The 20,455-nt window shown below is 43.6% G+C and overlaps 1 long non-coding RNA gene across 2 annotated transcripts; it reads right to left on the reverse strand.

The window, feature by feature from the left end:
- Positions 1 to 13,535: 13,535 nt before the first annotated feature.
- Positions 13,536 to 19,212, reverse strand: LOC125727031 (uncharacterized). 2 transcript variants are annotated; one of them, XR_007388519.1, is made up of 3 exons: positions 14,970 to 16,478; positions 14,570 to 14,870; positions 13,536 to 14,487 (listed from the first exon to the last, which is right to left on the reverse strand). It is a non-coding gene; the product is annotated as an uncharacterized LOC125727031 (long non-coding RNA). The 2 variants fall into 2 exon arrangements; XR_007388518.1 differs by lacking the exon at positions 13,536 to 14,487 and adding an exon at positions 19,077 to 19,212 and having other exon boundaries at positions 14,494 to 14,870; positions 14,970 to 16,137.
- Positions 19,213 to 20,455: the final 1,243 nt, after the last annotated feature.

Raw genomic sequence — 20,455 nt, forward strand, 5'->3', positions numbered from 1 at the left:
CTGCAATGCAAACTACAGCAGAATGTGTTACAAAGGGTGGTTCCCCTTGACTCCTTTATTTATAGTCAGTGGGAGGCGCAAGAGTCATGCAGAATAGGGAGGTGAAAGAAAGTTCTGGTTTTGCTAAGGTGGGAATGCTATTATTAATATAATCTAAAGTATGAGGCTAGGGGAAAACAAAATAATGTATATACATATTTACATTCATTGCTGATCATACAGGAGTGATAACAAAATGATTCATAACAGTTTCTTCAACCTAACAGTCCCTCCTGTTTATCATGACAGTATGATCAGAAACATCAGTATTGTACAAGTTGCAAAAGCATTTCCAGTACAACCGTCATTTAGATCACATCATCATCATCCTAACTGTGGAGTACAGAAAACCATCAGGAGTCGTTCCTCCTGTTTATCATAGAAAAACATCTAATTCCGTTACTTCAGGTCCGAGCCCTGCACGGGTGCTTTCGGCTCAGCCGTCATTATGAATTACATGTCTTCTTCATCGCTATCGCTGGAAACAGGCTCTGTCTCCATATTCTGAGTAAGGGAGAGAAACATTGTACTGTGTGTCCGAAAAGCAGCATTAAGAGCTTGATTAATAAACATTTTCAAACATGGTATAACAGTTATAAAACAACAGAAAAACAAAATAAAAAACAAAACAAAAGGTAGGCACATTTTCATCAGTATGGACCACCATGTTCCTGTAACAAACCAGTCCAGCCAGGAGGACTGCGGTTGATTGTCCATGGTCATCACTTTTTGTAAGTCACGGAGGCGGTCAAGGGCAATTGTCATATTAGGTGAGTGCACGTTGTCAGGAATGTAAGTGCAGCACGTTTGATTCAGGAGGACACATACTCCTCCTTGTGCAGCTGTCAGTAGGTCTAATGCCATACGGTTCTGGATAACCATCTGTCTGGTTATGTCCAATTGTTCGTTTTGTTGTTGATCAATTAGTATCGAACTATTTATGAAAAGACCTAGTCTATAATTTAGAGTTTCTACTCGCAGCATGAGCTTTCCAACTCCTGCCCAGGGGAATAGGGACAGCGCAACTTTACTGCCTGTTCCCCACAGTTTATGTTCAGGGGGTACGTCTGTTCCCCACAAACTGTCATGGGGTTGTATTGATATCGAACGCTTCCTCCTGCTTCTGATGGAAACCTTACTTCCCTGTGCTATCAGGAAGGTGTGATCTGAAACAAAAATAGGAGCGCACACTCCAAACCAGTTCGGTGGTAGGACAAAGTATGCACGAGGTCCGCATAACCAAGCCACTCCGTCCACCCAATAAGTTCCATTACTGGGCCCCAAGAACGAGACAGGAGAGCCGTACATGCTGCTAACGAAGGTCGTGTCACAATTCATGGTATTGCCTCCGATCCACCTAGTGCCATTATTCTGTTTGTAGCAGACTGAATGATTATATGTGGTTGGGTCTTGATATATTAGGACAGAAAAGGGGAATGATACATTGGTTTTAGTTACGGTGAAATCCACCCAAAAGTCTTGGAGACATGTGCCGTTTTGGAACCCAGGGTCATCTGGGTATATTCCTGTGGCATCTTGCACAACAGTTTTTACGGTTATATTACCTGACCCATTAGTGGTGATATTAACATAGTCTCCATCTACGGAAAATATAAGTGAAACAATACTTTGGTACCCTATACCTGCAAAAGATGCGGCACATTTGGCCTGGGACATATTCATGGGTTTTCCATATACAGTGGGTCCTTCACTATGAGTAGGCGGCACAGAACTCACATTTTTTGCTGTTACAGTGTCATGTACATATCGATACCAGTAGTTCTTCATGAACGGGTGTGAGTGGTCAGCAGGCAACGGGCGCAGATGGAAGTCGTCATGGGTCCATCGCCGTAGGTGCTGCAATGGAGCTAGTGGGAGCAAGGACAACCATACAAGTCCAACAACAAGAATGACCCCTAGAGTCACCTTACCACATCCCCACCCCGTCAGAGCCATCCTAATAGAGTGCAGTTCAGTTGTTTTCTTCACCGGGTTGAGACAGCAGCACCCTATTGGTTACTGTGCCTTTGTAGCGGACTTCCACTGCTACTCTGTCGCTGAGGCCTCTGATAAGGGCTTGATGGGTTTACAGTGACTTTTGTGTATCCAGGAAGGTCGTTCTGCTTTTTTCACCGCTGTTGGCGTTGTGAGGAGGACTTGATAAGGTCCGTCCCACCGGGGTGTGCTCCACTCCTTCCGCAACAGGACCTTGACCAGGATCCAATCCCCTGGCTGCAAGTTATCCTGTTGGTTAGAAACAGAATTTACTGGCAGACTACTGGGGCTATGTTTTTGTTGTGATGATAGCAACTTTCGCATCCAATTAGCCAATGTATTTTCTCTGTCCGCTTTCCCTATATCACTCATTTCGGTTGCTAGAGGAAACGGCCTTCCGTACACTATCTCAAAAGGTGTTAATCCTGCAGGAATGGGAGTTATTCTCATCCACAATTTTACTAGAGACAAACATTCTGGCCACGGCCTTTTTGTCTCTTCCATTGTTTTTCTGAGCCTTGTTTTAATAGTGCCGTTAGTTCTCTCCACTAAGCCTGCACTCTGAGGGTGATAAGCACAATGATTCTTAAGCGTAAAACCTAATGCTTGTGAACAAAGGGACATGGTCTGATTTACAAAATGAGTCCCATTGTCTGATCTTATAATATGAGGTATGCCATAAGTAGGGAAATAATGGCCTACCAAACATTTTGCAACAGTCATTGCATCACAGTGCTTTACAGGGTATATTTCTACCCACTTAGAAAAGGTGTCTATAATGACTAGACAGTACTTCTTCCCTTGTGACCAAGATAATTCAATAAAATCTATATGTACAACTTGAAACGGGTACTCAGCTACAGGGAACTGGCCACGTTTTGGTCTCATGTTACCCTGTGCATTATGTTTACAGCAAATTAAGCATGTTCTACAAAATTGCTTTGCATAATCAGAAAAATTTATAGCATAAAAGTATTGCTGGATTATATATACCATCCCTCCTGTTGAGACATGAGTATTTCCATGGCTCACTAAGGCAGCTGTTTTGTATAAGTTTTTTGGTAGGATGGGCTTGTCATTCATATAGTAAACTTTCCCTTGCTGTATTGCTCCTCTCTTGATCCAACTCTGTATTTCTGTTTTAGGAACATGAATCTGTGCATCACATAGCACTTCACTATCTATGAAAAGAATGTCTGCCACTGATAAGGTGGGCTGTTTCAGTGCCGCTTCTTTGGCAGTTTTATTTGCAAAGTTGTTTCCTTTAGCTATTGTGGAAGCATCGGTTTGGTGTGCTTTACATTTGCACAGTGCAAGGCGAGTCGGTAATTGTACAACATCTAATAATCTAAATAGTAAGTTTGTGTGAGTTAGAGACGTTCCCTGCGATGTTTTAAAACCTCTATTTTTCCACACTCTTGCATGGTGATGAACAGCTCCAAACACATATTGACTATCAGTGTATATAGTAAGTGACTTATTTTTGAATAGCTCGCATCCCCTAATTACAGCATAGAGTTCAGCCGCTTGTGCTGAACAAGCAGGTGGGAGTGCATTGGCCTCTAACACTTCAGTGGACGTAACTACAGCATACCCGACCTTATTTTTTCCCATATCATTTTTTGATGCTGATCCATCTACATAAACAACCATTGAATCTGATATTGGGGTCTGTAAAATATCTGCTCTGGGTTTTGTTTGCTCTTCCACAACTGCTTTGCACGAATGTGGCTCTCCATCTTCCGTTGTCGGAAGAAGGGTGCTAGGGTTAAGAGGACCACATCGCTGTATAGTAATGTTTGACTGTGAAAGCAGGAGTGAGACTAAGGTCAGATGTCTAGCATGTGTGAGGAACGGAAGCGGTGTCTGCAGTAAAACTAATGAAACTGAATGTGGCACCTTCAGGGTGAGTGGGTGACACAACACTAATTCTGCTGATAATTTTACTGCTTCTGCAGCAGCTGCACATGCCTGCAAACATTGTGGAAAACCAGCTGCTACTGCATCTAATCGTTTAGAATAGAATGCTAGAGGTCTTTCCTTTGTCCCGAACGGCTGTGTTAATACCGCTTTCATATAACCTTGATTTGCATCAACACATAAGGTAAATGGTTGTTGATAATCTGGTAAGGCAAGTATCACATTTGTTTGTAGCATCATTTTTAAGTTTGTGAATGCCAATTCTCCTTCTTTTGTCCACTGAATTTTATCTTTTAAGGCCATGTCTTTCCCATAAATTAACGTTTGCAGAGGTTGAACGAGTGCGGCATAATCAGGTAGCCATTCTCTGCAATAATTACAAAGTCCTAAGAAGGACATCATTTGCTGTTTAGTCTTTGGCTTTGGTGCCTCTTGTATTGCCTGTTTTCTAGTTTCTAATAATGATCGACCTTGTTGGGAGAGTTTATGTCCAAGATATATAACTTCCTCCCTGCAATATTGTAATTTTTGTTTTGATGCTTTATGTCCTGTATCATATAAATGCTGTAACACCAACAGTGTGGCTTCCTTACAATGCTGTTTTGTATCTGAAGCAATTAATATATCATCTACATACAGTAGCACTTGACTATGGGATGGTATTTTACAGGTACTCATAGAATATCTAAGGGCCATGGTGGACTTTCTGAAAACCCTTGAGGGAGTCTAGTATATTTGTATTTTTTTCCCTTATAGGTGAAACCAAATAAATGTTGAGAATCAGGGTGCAATGGTACTGAGAAAAATGCATTACTAAGATCCACTACTGAGAAGTAACTTTTATCAGGGGTTAATGAGTTGAGCAATAAGTGTGGGTTGGGCACGTCTGGTGCTGCGTGTTGCACTATGTTATTAACTGGTCTTAAATCCTGCACCATGCGCCATTTCCCTGTATGTCCCTTCTGGACGGGGAAGATAGGAGTATTGCAAGTGGCCTCAGGAGCCTCTCGCAATATTCCTGATGCCAACATATCCTGCACTACAGGGGCTATACCTTTCTCTGCCTCAGGTTTTAACGGGTATTGTCTAACTACCGGGCGGTGTTCTGATTTCACAATTACTTTGTAAGGTGGGAACCCCTTTACCAGTCCTACATCAGTGGGGGAGGACGACCACAACCCTTCCGGGAGGTAATCTAGATCTGGACATGATCCCCCCTCCAGAACAGAAAAAATTTGTCAGGTTGGGTCCTGCAAGTGTGTGGTGAGAGTGGTTTGAACTCTCCATCCCAAAGGAAACCGCCACACATTGTGTTTTTTGTCATAGCTCCAACATGAGCCAGGTACGGGTTGGTAGTCATTGTGACTGTGCATGGAATCTCGTAAGAACATCTCTACATCCCTCCACTGCATCTGAGGTGGTTTTGATAGAGATACATGTGGTGTTTCCCCTCTGAACACAGCCTGTTGTTTATTAGATAAGATGACTGAGGCAGCAGAAAAGCCAGTAGTGGAGTTAACATACAAATGTTGTAAGGTGATACAAGTGTCTTGGAGGGCATGAAACGTTTTGTCATAGGCATAATCTGGTCCTGGGGTGCCTTTGTACCACATAGTGACGTGTAAGGCATCATCAGGCATGAACTGGGTTTGTTTAGGGGACTGCTTTTCTCTAGTTTTTCGCAACAATTCTCGTGTCTGTGTAGTTCCCCCTAGGTCCAGTGACCAGTAATATTGTGGTGCTCCGGTTCCTTGCACAACATAGGCTTCCTCATTTATGATTGCTTTCATGCCAGATGTCACGATCGCTCGCGGAGGTAACGGCAGAGCGGCGATCGTGCGGGTAAGGAGCAGGCAGGCAAGCGGGATACGGGGAAAACGGGAGTTTATTACGGAGACGGGAACGGGCAAGACGGAACACGGGGGGCCAGACGCTCACCAACATCAAGAACATCAATGACAGACACGGGTTAGTACAAATCAGGAACTCAAATACATGAAACAAGGCAGCAGGAAACAAGACACGACTGGGCACGATCAGGAAATCACACGTGGGTAATTAGGGGGCGTGGCACACACGAGGAGCGGACGAGCCGGGCATGACAGAATGTTCTGTCACGGGAACGCTCGCGATCGCGGGCAGAGCGGCGATCGTGCGAGGCGAACGGGCAGAAAGCAGGCGGAAGTCGGGGTAAACTGGGGTTTATTAAACTGACTGGGAGCAGGAAACATGAAACGCCGACTTACATCAATGACAGACAAGGCAAACAGGTAAGACCAGGACTTAAATACACAAGACTGATTGAAAGCAAACGGACACAGCTGGGTACAATCCGGGAAACACACGTGGGTAATCAGGGGGCGTGGCACACACGAGGAGCGGACGAGCCGGGCATGACACCAGAGTTTGTGGCAAGTACACTAATGCCCATCTGTACCATAAGGTCACGGCCTAACAGATTGACAGGGCAAGAAGGGCTTATTAACACTTGTGCTTGACATTCAATCCCAGTTTCCTTATCTTTTACTGCAACTGGGTTTGTTAGCTGATGACTGTCTGTTTGGCCTCCTGCTGTTTTTATATTTATGACAGATGAGGAGTATGTGACTTCAGGAGGACTGGAGGTTAGGACAGTCCTACAGGCTCCAGTATCACACAGGCATTCGTATACTTTGCCATTTATGATTAATTTCCGACTTGGCAAAGTTCCCCACTGCCTTTCTGCTAATAGCTGACATACTGCTTGCAAATCTATTTCCTCATCCAGGAGGTCTTGTAAGGTAACCTCCGGTTCTTCCCTTAAAATGACCTCTGTTTCACCTCGGATAGTGTCAGCAACAGGGGTCTCCGAGGAGGGTCATTGGTCATTTTCGGTGGAGTTTGGATTGAATGGTCGCTTCCCTGACCTGCAGTCCCTGCTTAAATGTCCAGGTTTCCCGCATGTCCAACACTCTGTTTCTTGTGAAAACCCTCCTGTTTGTTTATTTCTAAATCTTCCTTGGCCTCTAAATCTTCCTCTTCCTCTACCTCTGAATCCCCCGCGTCCCCGAGGGTTCGTTTGCACTAGCGCTACCACGTCAGAGGCGCTGAATATTGTATCTGTCTTTTGCTGTTTCTGCGCTTTCTGTGCGTGTTGGGCATAATCTAAGGCTTGTTGGACTGAGCCAGTATTCTGATGTACCCAATGTTTGTCGAGATATTTTCGCAATTCAGGCTTTAGGCCTGCGACAAAAGCTCGTTTTAATTGTTGCTGATACACTCCTCCGTCTTCCTCGTCGTGAGGAATTCCTGAATTTCCCCTGAACACCACTCGCATCCTATCCATAAAATCCTCAGGTTCCTCTCCATCTTTTTGTTTGCACTGCGCTATTCGCCCATAATCTGCACGTCTCACGAAGACTGTGTCTATCCTCTCTCGCAGCTGTTGTAATGCTTGTATGAGTTCCTGCGAGTTATGTGCTAAGGGCTGATTATTGGCACCGTGTCCAGTGAAGTCGCCTGCCACACGTCCCCATTTATGGGTAAACAACTGTCTTAGGCATCGGTACATTTCCCTGCCGTTCAAATGAAAACTACTTTGTAATTCTAGGATGGCAGTCCAAAACTCGGGTACCCCTTCTTCAACCGGGGGTATTCCTTTTAAAGCCGCTGTTCTATCCTCAGCGGTCCAGGGTCTATATACTAACATAGTTTCGGGTCCTGCATTATTTGGCCCTCGATTTGGGTTTGCCACTTCTACGAGGGGACACTGCCATTCTACCTCCTCTTGTTCTGTGTTATTTTTTGGATGCCATTGTACTTTAGCTGTGGCCAAATCTTTTACAGGATATAGAGAGGGATCAGACCCTCGAGTTAACATGCGAGATGGTTCCACCCCCCCCCTGCTTCTTGTCTATCTGTGGCTGGAACCAGGCACCGGAATTTGTGGGGGCGGTGGAGGAGCTGGAGGGGCAGAAGGTCTTGCTGCCGTTTCTTCGTCTAGTGTGATTAAAGCCACCTGCAGTTTTTTCTCCTTATTTCCCTTTTTCTGTTGTCTCTTATTATCTCTTAGTTTACTCTGTTCTAACCATGCATCAGGGAAAACGTATTCCTTTTTTCTATCTTGGCCTTTTTTATTATTGGTAGTCTGTAACATCTCCAGTTTTAAGTTTCCCTGTAACTTTAATATGTCTGGAGTATGGAGTTTTCCTTCAAACCCATGTTTTTTCCTCCATCTCTGACTACTTATTTGTCCTGATCCTGGTTTATATCCTTCCATAAACTTCTCATCTCCCTCTAGTTTGATTTGTTTACTCTGATTTTTTCCCATTGTTACCTTTTATTGAATACACTACAAAACATAAAAAATCCTAAAAGCAAGTCCCTGGCATGAGACCTCAGGAGGACACCAACACGGCCTTCTACTGCTCCCTATTAGAGCAGCGGTGTTAGTTTTCAGGGATGAAACCCGTCCTTTATCCTTCAGTCACCAGTATGTTGTTGCTTTTAGGGTGGATCGTGTAGGTTAGTCTAAAACCTGTAAGGACACATCCACATAGAACGCCGTACACTCTCTCCCACAACGCCTACTTTCGCTCCCGCTTAATTTCGGCTAAGCTTAACCACATGCATGCCTTGGCCACCTACTCACTTAGGTGCCGTATGTCTCACTTGGCCACCTATTCACTTAGGTGCCGTGTTTCTCACCTATGTAGTGTGCTCTCTGTTCCGTCACCGAGGTCCTTCAGACATCACCAGACGTCGAGCGCAGTTCTAACCACCGGCCTGATAGCGAATTCACATCACAGGTCTTTCTTGCACCCGACTTCGAGTGGCTGTCGACAGACTTCGGTGTCGCTTCTCTCGGCGTACTGGAGACGTCTTCGGGGTTCCTCGGATCCGGCTCGAAGGACCAAATTCTATGTTGGGGAAAGCGCCCGGCGTTTCCACCCCAACTCCACATTTACGAGACACACACTTTATAGTTTTTACTTGCAAGGGTACCCACACTCTCTGCAATGCAAACTACAGCAGAATTTGTTACAAAGGGTGGTTCCCCTTGACTCCTTTATTTATAGTCAGTGGGAGGCGCAAGAGTCATGCAGAATAGGGAGGTGAAAGAAAGTTCAGGTTTTGCTAAGGTGGGAATGCTATTATTAATATAATCTAAAGTATGAGGCTAGGGGAAAACAAAATAATGTATATACATATTTACATTCATTGCTGATCATACAGGAGTGATAACAAAATGATTCATAACAGTTTCTTCAACCTAACACATTCTCTGTAATATAAGTGTGGGTAGGTTACTGTAAAATTTGGACAAATCTTAAACTTAAGATGTGTAAGGTGTAGCGATCAGGGAGTTCAGTATAGGACTAAACATGCAAGGGAAGAAGTAGATAATTAGTGAAACTTTTGACCGGACTGGAGATCTAAGGAGTCATACACAGATGTATGGCACAGCAAATATTTTTGTCTGCTTTTCAGATGGTTGACGTGACATATTTTCCGACGCGCGCTCTCTGTCCGCTGGTGGGAGTGTGCTCACCTGTCTGCATCGGGGCGGAAGTCCGCCATGCGCAATACAGAGAGCAGAGGAGAATTGTAAATGTGCGACCGTGTAGACGAGACAAAAATGACAAGCATTTGTGTAAATAAGATAAATAGCATAAGGCTATTTAGTTTGTTTAATAAAAGGACAATGTATGGACTTGTTCTATAGGAAAAGTAACCTTAAGAACATAAGAAATTTACTAACGAGAGGAAGCCATCCGGCCCATCAAGTACTTTTGGAGAAAACTTGCCTAACAGCTCAGAGTTGGTAAAATCTTATCTAGCTCTGATTTAAAGGAACCCAGGGTTTTAGCTTGCGCTACACTAGTAGGAAGACTATTCCATACTCTAACTACACGCTGTGTAAAGAAGTGCTTCCTCAAATTCGTTTTAAAATGTTCTCCTGCTAAATTCCACTTGTGGCCACGAGTTCTAGTATGTCATGTCACTCACCATCCAGACCTGTTAGAATCTTATATAACTGGATCATACCCCCACTTAGTCTCCTTTGCTCGAGGCTGAACAGAATCAGCTCAACTAACCTGTTCTCATAAGACATTCCTCTAAGACTGGGAATCATTCTCATAGCCCTACGTTGCACCTTTTCCAAGGCAGCAATGTCCTTCTTAAGGTATGGTGACCAAACCTGCACACAATATTCTAGGTGGGGTCTTACCAAGGAATTATACAATCGTAGCATCACTTCCTTTGACTTAAACTCCACACAGCTGAGATGTAACCCAACATTCTATTTGCCTTTTTTATTGCTTCCCCACACTGGCGAGAGTGGGACATGGAAGCATCAACATACACACTGAGATCTTTCTCATAATCAGCTACCTTTATTTCAGTGGAACCCATAAAATATCTGTACTTTATATTTCTGCCATATTTCTGGATGTGGCAGTGTGTGAGGAGATGGAGACTCTGATAAAGTATCATAAGGCTAATTAGAACACAGAAAGGCGTAACAAGAAAAGGAGTGAGCAACTGGAGGTTCTGAGGTTATGGCAAAGGGAGAGGCCTGGAGAAAAGAGCAGAAAGTGATGAGAGAGTGATGAGTGAGAATCAGGCAGGAGTCAAAGGTGAAACAGAGCAGGAGGAATTACGACTTCCTCTGTATCAGGGACTGTATCTGTTAGTAGAAGGGCCACCTCTGATATTTAAGGGCCACTTTCCAGTAATAGAGGGCAAGATAAAGTTCAGAGAGGAAGAAACAGAAGGATGAAGAAAGTTGTTTATATGGGTACAGGGAAGTGAGCGACCTGCGGCGGCAGACCGTGAAGGAAGGACTGCGAGGGAGTGATATAATAATAGAAGGCCAGGCATGTGGGTTTAAGAAAAAAGGGGGGGATATAAAGGTGGGGTGCGGAGCAAGTGGTAGGGCTACAGAAGGGCTGATGCATCTGATGGACAGCCCTAACCCTCCATGTAGAGGATGGAGCCAGTTTCAGGAGAAGGAGATAGAAACGGAGAGTGAAGAAGGAGTAGAGGAGGATAATGCAGATCATAGAACAGTGGGAAGCAGGAGGGCTGTGAGACCCCCGATAGGGACACTCTGATGCTCCCCCTGGTGGTGAAAGGAGCACAGACACAGTATGTGCCATGGGCAGAACAGTCCTGGCAGACGGAGCTTGAAAATGGATGAAAGTATTTGAGGAGGAAACTATGGGACGGCTCTTGGTGATGGGGGACATAAAAGCGGTTCAGGCTTGTGTCCTGGGGGTAGACGGAATGGAGAGAATGCTGGCAGTGGTGACAGGGACTGGGTGTGGCTGAAATGAAGGTGGAGCCCGTAAAGGAGGGGAGAGCCCAGCTGCCTATCTGCAAGCCCAAGAAAAGCGGTGGAGCACTGAGGCAGAGCAGGACCTGCAGGATTCGGTGTTCAGAGGTCTGTACCGGAGGGCACTGCAGGACACGCTCCTGAAGCCAGTGAGAAGCAGGCTAAGGCAAGTGGTGGCGCTTATTACTATTCCTGAGGAGCAGCTGATACACGCTATTGACTTGTACAGAGAGGAGGAGGACTCTGCTGAAGAGCATGAGAGGGAGCTGATGAAGAAATTGAGTCAGTCACCGCCAAAAAAACAAGGCCACTAATTGGCCTCCGGTTCCTAATTAGAACAGATGAGTAGATACAATGGATGGGGGTTTCCTCAGAGGGCACCCATTTACAAAAGCAGGTGCAAAGCAGGTGGTTTGGGTGCCGACAGAACATGAAGGAGTGCAGGCAGCGGCAGGAGAGAAGCTGGTAAGGAGTCAGTCGAGTGCAGAGAGTGTAGGAGATTTCAGAGGTTTGTGGTTGTGGAGCATGATAGGAGTGCAGTGTGAAGGGAAATAAAGGACAGAGGAATGTTGGCAGGAGATGGAAGTGCCTGAGGAGGTGTGGTTCCGCTTTGGAACCCCGCCCCTCCCATCTGTGGTCAACCTTCCCCTTCTCAGTCTCTTATTTCTGGCCAGACGCGAGATCTTCGTGGTTTATGCAGCGTGCAAGCGTTTTTCCCCTCCTTGTGTTCCTGTCTTCCTGTGTACCGATCTCTGCTTCGCCTCCTTGGCTCCGAGTCATGCCTGGCGCGCTTACTGCCATCTACCATCAGCCGACCTGGATTACTGACAGCGTCTGCCGTTTCAGCCCTCTGACAGCCGATGCCGGACTCCCGGTTACATAGGATGGATGGATGGATTCGAGCTTGTATTTGAAATAGAAACATCGCAGCGGTTCTCAGGCAAGAGCTGGACATATTTATTTTTCAGCTTGTTTTTGGGAAAAGCAAGAAATATAAGCTTTGTGCGTCTGTACTCTGGTCTTACTCCCTGCACACATTGATGGCACGGAAGGACAGTCACTGCAGTCACCTATTCTCACACTGACTTTCTCCTTTAAGTGCTGATACTGCAGAAGAATATAGATCATTTGCTTGCTTGCTTAATAACCACAAGCACCCATATTGCAGAATGAATGAGACTGAAGTGGATGGAAGGCCACGTCATTCTGTCTGCAGTGAAAGAAATAATAGCAGGAGTTGGAATTGATTATGATTATGGAGAAAATGGCTGGCTGTGGTGAGAAAGTTGTGGAAATTTGTGCCAATTCACATCGGTGAGAGCATAAAGGGTAATTTCTTTCAGTATGGGACGAATTCACATATTTGTGTGAGGAAGGTAACAAAAGTTCACTAAAGTACACTATATTAACTTTGAATATCCTTAATTAAAATATTATGTACAGTATAACACTGCACCTTTTAACAGGCTGCATGTCTGGCAGTGAAGGTCACATTCAGTTTGCTGAATGTATTCTGTCTTAAATGGTCGGCCTATTTTTCCTTCTGCTGGATGATGTACCCAGTTATCTTATAAACAAAGAGTATAATGAACAAGTTGATGTTCTGTGTGTCTGATACCTGTACCTGTTTGGCAAAGCAGTATATAGTTACTGCCTACATTTTTGGCTGTGCATGTGTGATTTTGATGGGAATATTATATTTTTATATCTGTGTGTAGATTTTTTCAGCAATAATTGAGTTTATCCTTCTGTACAGTATTTAAGGTTTTGGTAATTCATCATTTATTTGTGCAGTGTGCAGTTACCAGGTTATAAATAAACAAATAAATAAATGTGACATCAGAAGAGATGTACAATGACAGTAAAATGTGTGAAAGTAATGGAATGTGAAAAATGTGTGTGAGTCTCCACATGTATAAAGCGGCTGTATACCATAAGGAAAAGGAGCAATGGATGAATTACATAAAGTGCTTACTGTCCAAAACGACAATGAGTCATGTTCGGCGTAACATAAATATTCAGTGAGTTAACCCTTCGAACTCGACAAACGCAAGATGCGTTTTTTGCACCTATTAATCTGAAGCTCTTAACTTTGGATATGCATAATGCACAGACAAGAATCATATGTCTTTGGAATCAAGAGAACTATCAGCTAACTTCACCAAGTCACCATATCGATGCAAAATCAAAGATTTCTGCCTGGCACTAAGCATGTATTCCTCTGTCACGTCACCGGTGGGAAGTAGGACCCAAATGCAAGCTGTAGGGCAGAATCCCCTTCGTGGGGAGTTTTATTGACAGGCAGGTTTGGGCACAGAGACGCAAACAGACAAGGACACAACTGGAGAAGATAGGACTGGGCACTTTACCAGACTAAGGAATGGGAAAACACAAGGAAGCTGATAGTGACTGACAGAAGGGGAGGAACATGGGATGAGACTAATAGACACCAAGCGTGGCTCATCAGGGAGGAGAACTGGAGGGTAAGGTTGACTAAATGGGCAAGACATGACAGTAAACGCCCCCCTCCCAATCCTGTGCCCTCCGGGTACAAGGGCATCATTGAGGGGACACACAGACCAGGGCAAAACCAAGGACAACAGGGGAGACTAACCCCCAGGACACAACTCATGACAGGCCAGGTAATCCAACAGGGATGCTGACTATGGACCAAAAGACAGACAGTGGGTGTCAGTGGGTAAGTGGGAACAAAGGACACAGTAGAAGGAGACAAAAGGGAGGGATTGGGCATCAAAAGGACCAAAGATGGCACAGGGACAGACAAGGCAGGACACAACCAGACAAGACAGGCAAGCAACGGAACCAGTGCAACAATAATATGGCCAAGAGAGGGGAACCTAAAGCGGGAAGCAAGAGTGACTGGAGTGGGGGCTGGAACAGTGAAATCGGGCTAAGAGGTGAAACCAGGGAGAGCCACGGGGAAGCAAGACTACAGACCAAAGACTGAGGTATTAGGAGGGGCAAGACACTAGGTAGCATGGGAGGTAAAGTGAACAGTTCAGGGCCTCTGATGGGCTCCGGGGTGCCGCAGAAGGGTCACGGCCAGGGGGGCCTTTGGAGTCCTGTCTGGGTCTGTAGAAGCTCCACTCGTCTGCGGCAGCCGAGGGAAGAACAGCATCGGTAGACGGCGAGGGGTTGGCAGAGAGAGGGTGTCGAGGGGCAGGCAGGACAGGAACTGGACCAAACCAGGGACCCTGCAAAACAAAAACACAGGCCAGTACCAGCGCCATGAGGAGACCGGATGTGGTTCCTTTTGGGAATCATTGAATGGGATACCCTGAAAGACCATCTTGGACCAAGCCTGGATCAGGAGGCAGGTCTGGGTAGCATAACCTCGTTTTTTCCTCCTGGACCTCAGCTCACGACTGGATTTCCGTTGACCCTGCCGTTGTCGCGGCGATAGCCTCCTCGGCTGGGGAAACTTTGGCCACGGGGCTGACACCACGGAGTCGGACTCAGGGCAAGACCTGGAGGCTCCCACTCCATGTCCTCCGGGGGAATGTCCTCCAGGTCAGCCCCCTCTGGGCTGGCATTGTCTGGAGAGTCTGATGCCAGGCTGGTGATGCCTTAATCCATACTAAATGTAAATAAACATAATGAAATTTAAAAGAATAAAATGGTAATTAGAGGAAAATTTAACGTGCAAGTTTTTAAAAAAATGGGCTTTTCCTTTTACCCAGATGTCTGCAAGCGCTGTGACTGTGATGAATGGTGACGCATGAGATCCTGAGAATGGGCGACGCTTCCAAGGATGGGTGGCAGGTGGCATTTCCCAGGAATTACAGGCAGGAGATGCCTGAGGAGCTCTCCTGGAGGGAAGACAGAAAGAGAAGAAGGGAACAAGCAGAGGCTGTGGGGAGAAAAAGACTGCAGAACCAGTTAAAGTTGTACAGGTGGATTGTACAAATGCCCTCAAGTCTTGGTCCATGAGGGTTCCTGTTTTTAATTTACAAAAAAACAATAAATTAATTTTAAATAAATCTTAAGGCTTATCATTTACATCTTTCTAGTAGTTAAAACACATACAATCAAATAACTTGCCTGGTGATTTTGGAACTTCCGACTCCAAAGCAAAATAATACAGATTACAAGTACATGCATTATTCTACTTGGGGAAAAGGGATAAATTAAATAAAGGGTTAACTTTGGAATCTAAAACAAAAACAGCAATATCATATCAAGGGTCTTCAATACCTTTTTCCTGTGTCTGCTCCCTTTACATGTAGATACTGATATAAACACGTACCTTTAAAATATATTATGTTTAGTTTATAAGCTTATTTCATTATAACAAACAAGCACAATCCATAAGTGCACTAGGCCTAACACATGGTTCAGAAGCCTCCTACCCCACCTTACACCAGCCACATGGACACCATCTGTTCAACTGGGCAACTTCAGCGTCTTGTGCCTCCTGAAACGCCACCTCAGTTTCTTCTTCTTCCTCACATCCTTCTTCCTGAATGGTTTCCAGCCATGATCTGCCTCCTTGTGACACAATAGATCCCAAAGCATTCCCTCTACTTTTCTCTCCTTCTCCCTTAACCTCCTCCACATTCACTCTTACCTCACATCCATTCTCCTCACCTCCATTTACCATATGCATTACATTCATACCAGCCTCCGCCCCCTCCATCTCACCATTGGAGGCCCCTTTCTGATACCTCCACATTTTCCCAAGTAGCCCTTCCCAATCCCTCCTTATCCCCCCCAACCTGGACAGTGGGGGTGTCGCTCGTGAGCACTCCTCCACACCGTCTCCCCAGTCGATCACCTCGTCACACAGGTTCCAGGCATCCCAGTACTGGGTGTTGATCCAGGCAACCGCTGTCTGAATTTGCTTTCTGAGGAGTAAATGATAGATAGCTAACCAGCTATTTACAGTGATAATTAAATGAATAAAGACCAGACAGATCTTCAACCATACACAAAATACAGTTGCTATAATTATTATAATCATGGGCATAAATTTTATTTAACAGTAGGGGGGGGGACAATAGATATAAAATTTCTCATAAGCAATTTTTGAAGGGGACACAAATAATACAGTCAAATTGTACTTATGAAGATTTGTCCCCACAGTGAAAAACTTTATTTCTGTCATTATTATTGTAGCATGGAGACTGTGTCATTATGTTTATTTTCAAAGTTTTTCTCAGGTTCAATGACAAAGCAGATTTTTCTTCAAAACTATTTATTGCATTTTTTGTTATGTTGTTTACGGTCAAGCCATCAACATACAATAAAATTTAAACATGACTATTATTGTGAAAAAGATATAAAATAAGTAATGTTTTGTATCAAAATCAACAATTAAATTATCGATTTACAGTAACTGTTCTATGCAAAAAAAAACATCTGCAATTTAAAGCAAACTTACATTAATGAATAGACACTAAACAAAAGTACCAAATGTGTTTTTCCTGGTATCACTGGGCCCCACAAACTCATATGTTGTTTATGTTAAAGTTGTCCAGCTCGTCTTTCTGCATATTGCAGACTAACAGACTGTTAAGTGCATCTTGGCCCATAGTAGCCCTTAGCCATGTCTTTAGTCTGCGCAATGCACTGAAGCTCCTCTCAGCTTCACATGAGGACACTGGAACCACCAACAAAATTCTGACAAGGACCTCAATCTGGTCAAACAAGCCTGAAGGGCCAGTGCTTTGGACAGGATCTTAGTCCGTATTCAATAAGCCTTTAGGTGAAAGGAGGTGTAAGAATAAGGATCTTTCCCCTTTTTTAGCATGAGAAATATTAGCTTGGGCAAGAGGTTCAGGTTGTTGAACATGTCCAATAGGAGAGAGGACAACTGGGGCCATAACTTTTTATAGAACTCGGAAGGAAAGCCATCGGGTCTGGGACATTAACCACTTTGCGAAGCAGCCGCCATGGTGGTCAGTTCAGTTACAGTGAGAGTGATAGTGACATCTAAATCATTCACAGCCACACATTCCTATGAAGGAATGGCTAAATCCCTAAAGAAACTATTGAACTCTAGACAACAAGTGAGAGGAGAAAAACTTGAATGCATTATTCATTTCTAGAGGATTTGCTCGTAATAATGAGACCTTGTTTGCATCAGTAGTTCAGCAGTATGTTGAGACACTAGAAATTCAAACTCTGCTTGTATCGTTAGATGCTCCTTATAAACATCATCAGATAGGGAGAAACATATCAATTGTCAAGATCTGCTTCACGCTGTGTTAAATATGCCATCTTCTCCTTCCACAGCTTTCTATCATTGCTTACATATCAGATAATCTGCCCACTGGTATCAGTCTGCAAGGTTTCCAGCGATATGGAAACAAATACATCTGGAGATTTATTTAAAGAAAGAAAATTGGCAATTTGTTGTGAAATAAAATCAACAAGGAAAGCAACTGAGTGTTGAACCGTCAAGGACACCATGTTCTAACAAAATTTTCGAGGAGACTGGAGCATGATCTGAGAAAGCTATTTTATCATAGCTACTCAGATATTGAGCAAGAAGTCTTATCAACTAAGAAATAGTCAATTTGGGTGTGATGAATCTCAGAGAAAAAAACTATACTCTTTTCGAGTGGGATTAAAAAATTGTGAAAACACCTGACACATTAAATTTGTTGGTAAAAGAATTGATCGTTTCGACAGATTTTGAAGGCAGAGCTATCTTGGGGGATGGATGATCCAATTTCGGATTAAAGCGACAATTTAAATCACTCCCCAAGATAAGGTGATATTTAGAGGTATCAGGTACCAGTGAGAACAGACGCTTAAAGAAAATATCATCACAATTAGGAGCACATGCGTTAACCAATAGTACAGGCGTAATGAACAATAAACTAGTAATTATGACAGATCTCCCATTTGGATCGGGAATCCACATCAGATATGCAAAGAACAAAGGGAATAGATGTATGCAACAATATTGTTACATCCCTTGCTCTACAGCAGAAAGATTGTAGAATGATAGATGTAATCTGCCCATCCACACCTGTCGTCTGATGGTTTAAAATGAGTTTCTTGAAAGAGCATCATACGAGCCCTTCAGCGATAAAGGTATTGCAGTATTTCACTGTGTTTGATAGGATTATTAAGGCTGTTATAGTTAAAACTAAGCAATTTACAATAGTATCCCCCCACACCTCCCTGGTGAGTCCCAGGTTAATCATTACTAAGGCGTACTCCTAACTGAAGTCTGCTATGAAAATTTGGGTTGAAGGCTGTGGCGCAATATGTTAGACTGACTGAAATAAAGCAGAGAAAACGTAATATAAAGAAGTAAGGAAAATAGAGGTTAAAATGCACGGTAATTTCTTGTCATATCGCCGCAAATGCACATAAAGTACGTACGAATTCACACTGTTACAACAACCGATTGCTGCACATATCGCTTTTGAAGGTGAATGCGTACTTACCAGTTGCTGAATGCTGAATGCTTACCAGTTATATCCATCCCTGCGTATATAGCTAACAGGATGTCAAACACCATTGCTGTGCTCTAGAAGTTGCAAAGTAACTTGCTTGCCTGCTAGTGGCACTCCAGTACATTTCTAAAAGCATGCTCAGGCAGTGCCATCTTGTCATATGTGGAAGCCTCAACAAGCCAAAATCAGCTACTTTTTTTTCCAAAGTACAAAATTAATTTGTATCAGCTAAATGTATGAGTGTTTACAGCCACCGAGCTTATCTTATTGGAAGACAAAGCAGGACATTCACGTATCATGTAATTAATTTAAGAAAGCGGTATTTTGCCTCATTACGCATGTATTTAAGCTGCAGTGTGGTGGAAGCTTATTACCTTTGAATAACATTCCTTTAAATATTATGCCTCGGCTCCATTTGCTTGAACAAAATAACGCTTCCTATTGTACTGAACATTCGCTATACAATTTGTTTTTATGAAACATTCTTTAACATTTAAAAGAAAAGTAGAACTTTCTACATCTGAACTACATAGTACGTCTTCGACATTCCCCGGAAAAATGGACTCTACGCACGAGTTATGACGTAATACGCACGTAGCGTAATACAGCTCATTAGCCAGTTTCAACGTACGTACTATTACACTAATGTTAAGCGGACAGTGGGAGTAGTTTCCATAGAAACAACGTAAATATTCTTTACCGTTTGCAGTACAGCAAACTCTACGAATGAAAATGGCGCTCAATTGAGCAGTTTGTTAGCTCTCCAAAATTTCGTTTTATTCTTCAAATTATATTATGCAACTTTGATTATTTTCTCTTTTATACTATACTAATGTAGTACATGTCGATAAAATTATTGCATGTTTTTAATGTCATTAAAACTTGTGGTCTTTATTTTTATTGGAGGTGTTCTTATATCGAAGTGATGATGATAGACAGCTATTTGGTTAGTAAAATCTTCCCAAACTTCAAAAAATGTCACTGATCCCTAAAACGGCGGTGTAATTTGCCGGGGTGTCCACGATAAAATATGCGGAATGGTGGGAGATTGGCTATGCGAACGGAAATCCGGCACTAAACAATACAGACAGTTTTCTTTTTAATACGGCGCGAACCCGTAATAAACGGGACGGTAGGCACAGCCCGCCCCCCTTGAGCACTGAGCGCGGACGGTACCGGTACACTGACCGGGGGCTGGGAACCCTTACGGTAATGGATGGTAAAATGTTTACTTAAAATGTTTAAGTAATTTGGGGCATTGCTTTCGTAATAAGGTAAATGCTTCAAGCTGACTATTACATTTTTAAAAAAACAATGTTGCACAGAACTAAAAAAATACTCTTAGTTTTATCAGTGTTAACACAGTTCTCAGTAGCATTCATCTGGGTTTTCACTTGTGGAGGGCTGTTGTTTCCTATTCCATGTTAGTTATAATCGCTAGCACAGTTTTTTTTCTATAAACCCCACAATTTCCATTTCCATTTTCCAAACCGCTTATCTTACTGGGTCTCGGGGTGTCCGGAGCCTATCCCGAAAGCAATAAACCCCACAATTATTCATTATAATCCATCCATCCATCCATCCATCCATTTTCCAAACCGCTTATCCTACGGAAGCAATAAACCCCACAATTATTCATTATAATCATGGGCGTAAATCGCGGGGGGGGGGGGGGGGGGACGGAGGGAACATGCCCCCCGCCCCCCCCAATAAATTATTTTAAAAAACGCACTCTCTATTGTGAAAAATATAT

Source organism: Brienomyrus brachyistius, unplaced genomic scaffold, assembly GCF_023856365.1.
Source record: "Brienomyrus brachyistius isolate T26 unplaced genomic scaffold, BBRACH_0.4 scaffold84, whole genome shotgun sequence".
Classification (NCBI taxonomy): Eukaryota; Metazoa; Chordata; class Actinopteri; order Osteoglossiformes; family Mormyridae; genus Brienomyrus; species Brienomyrus brachyistius.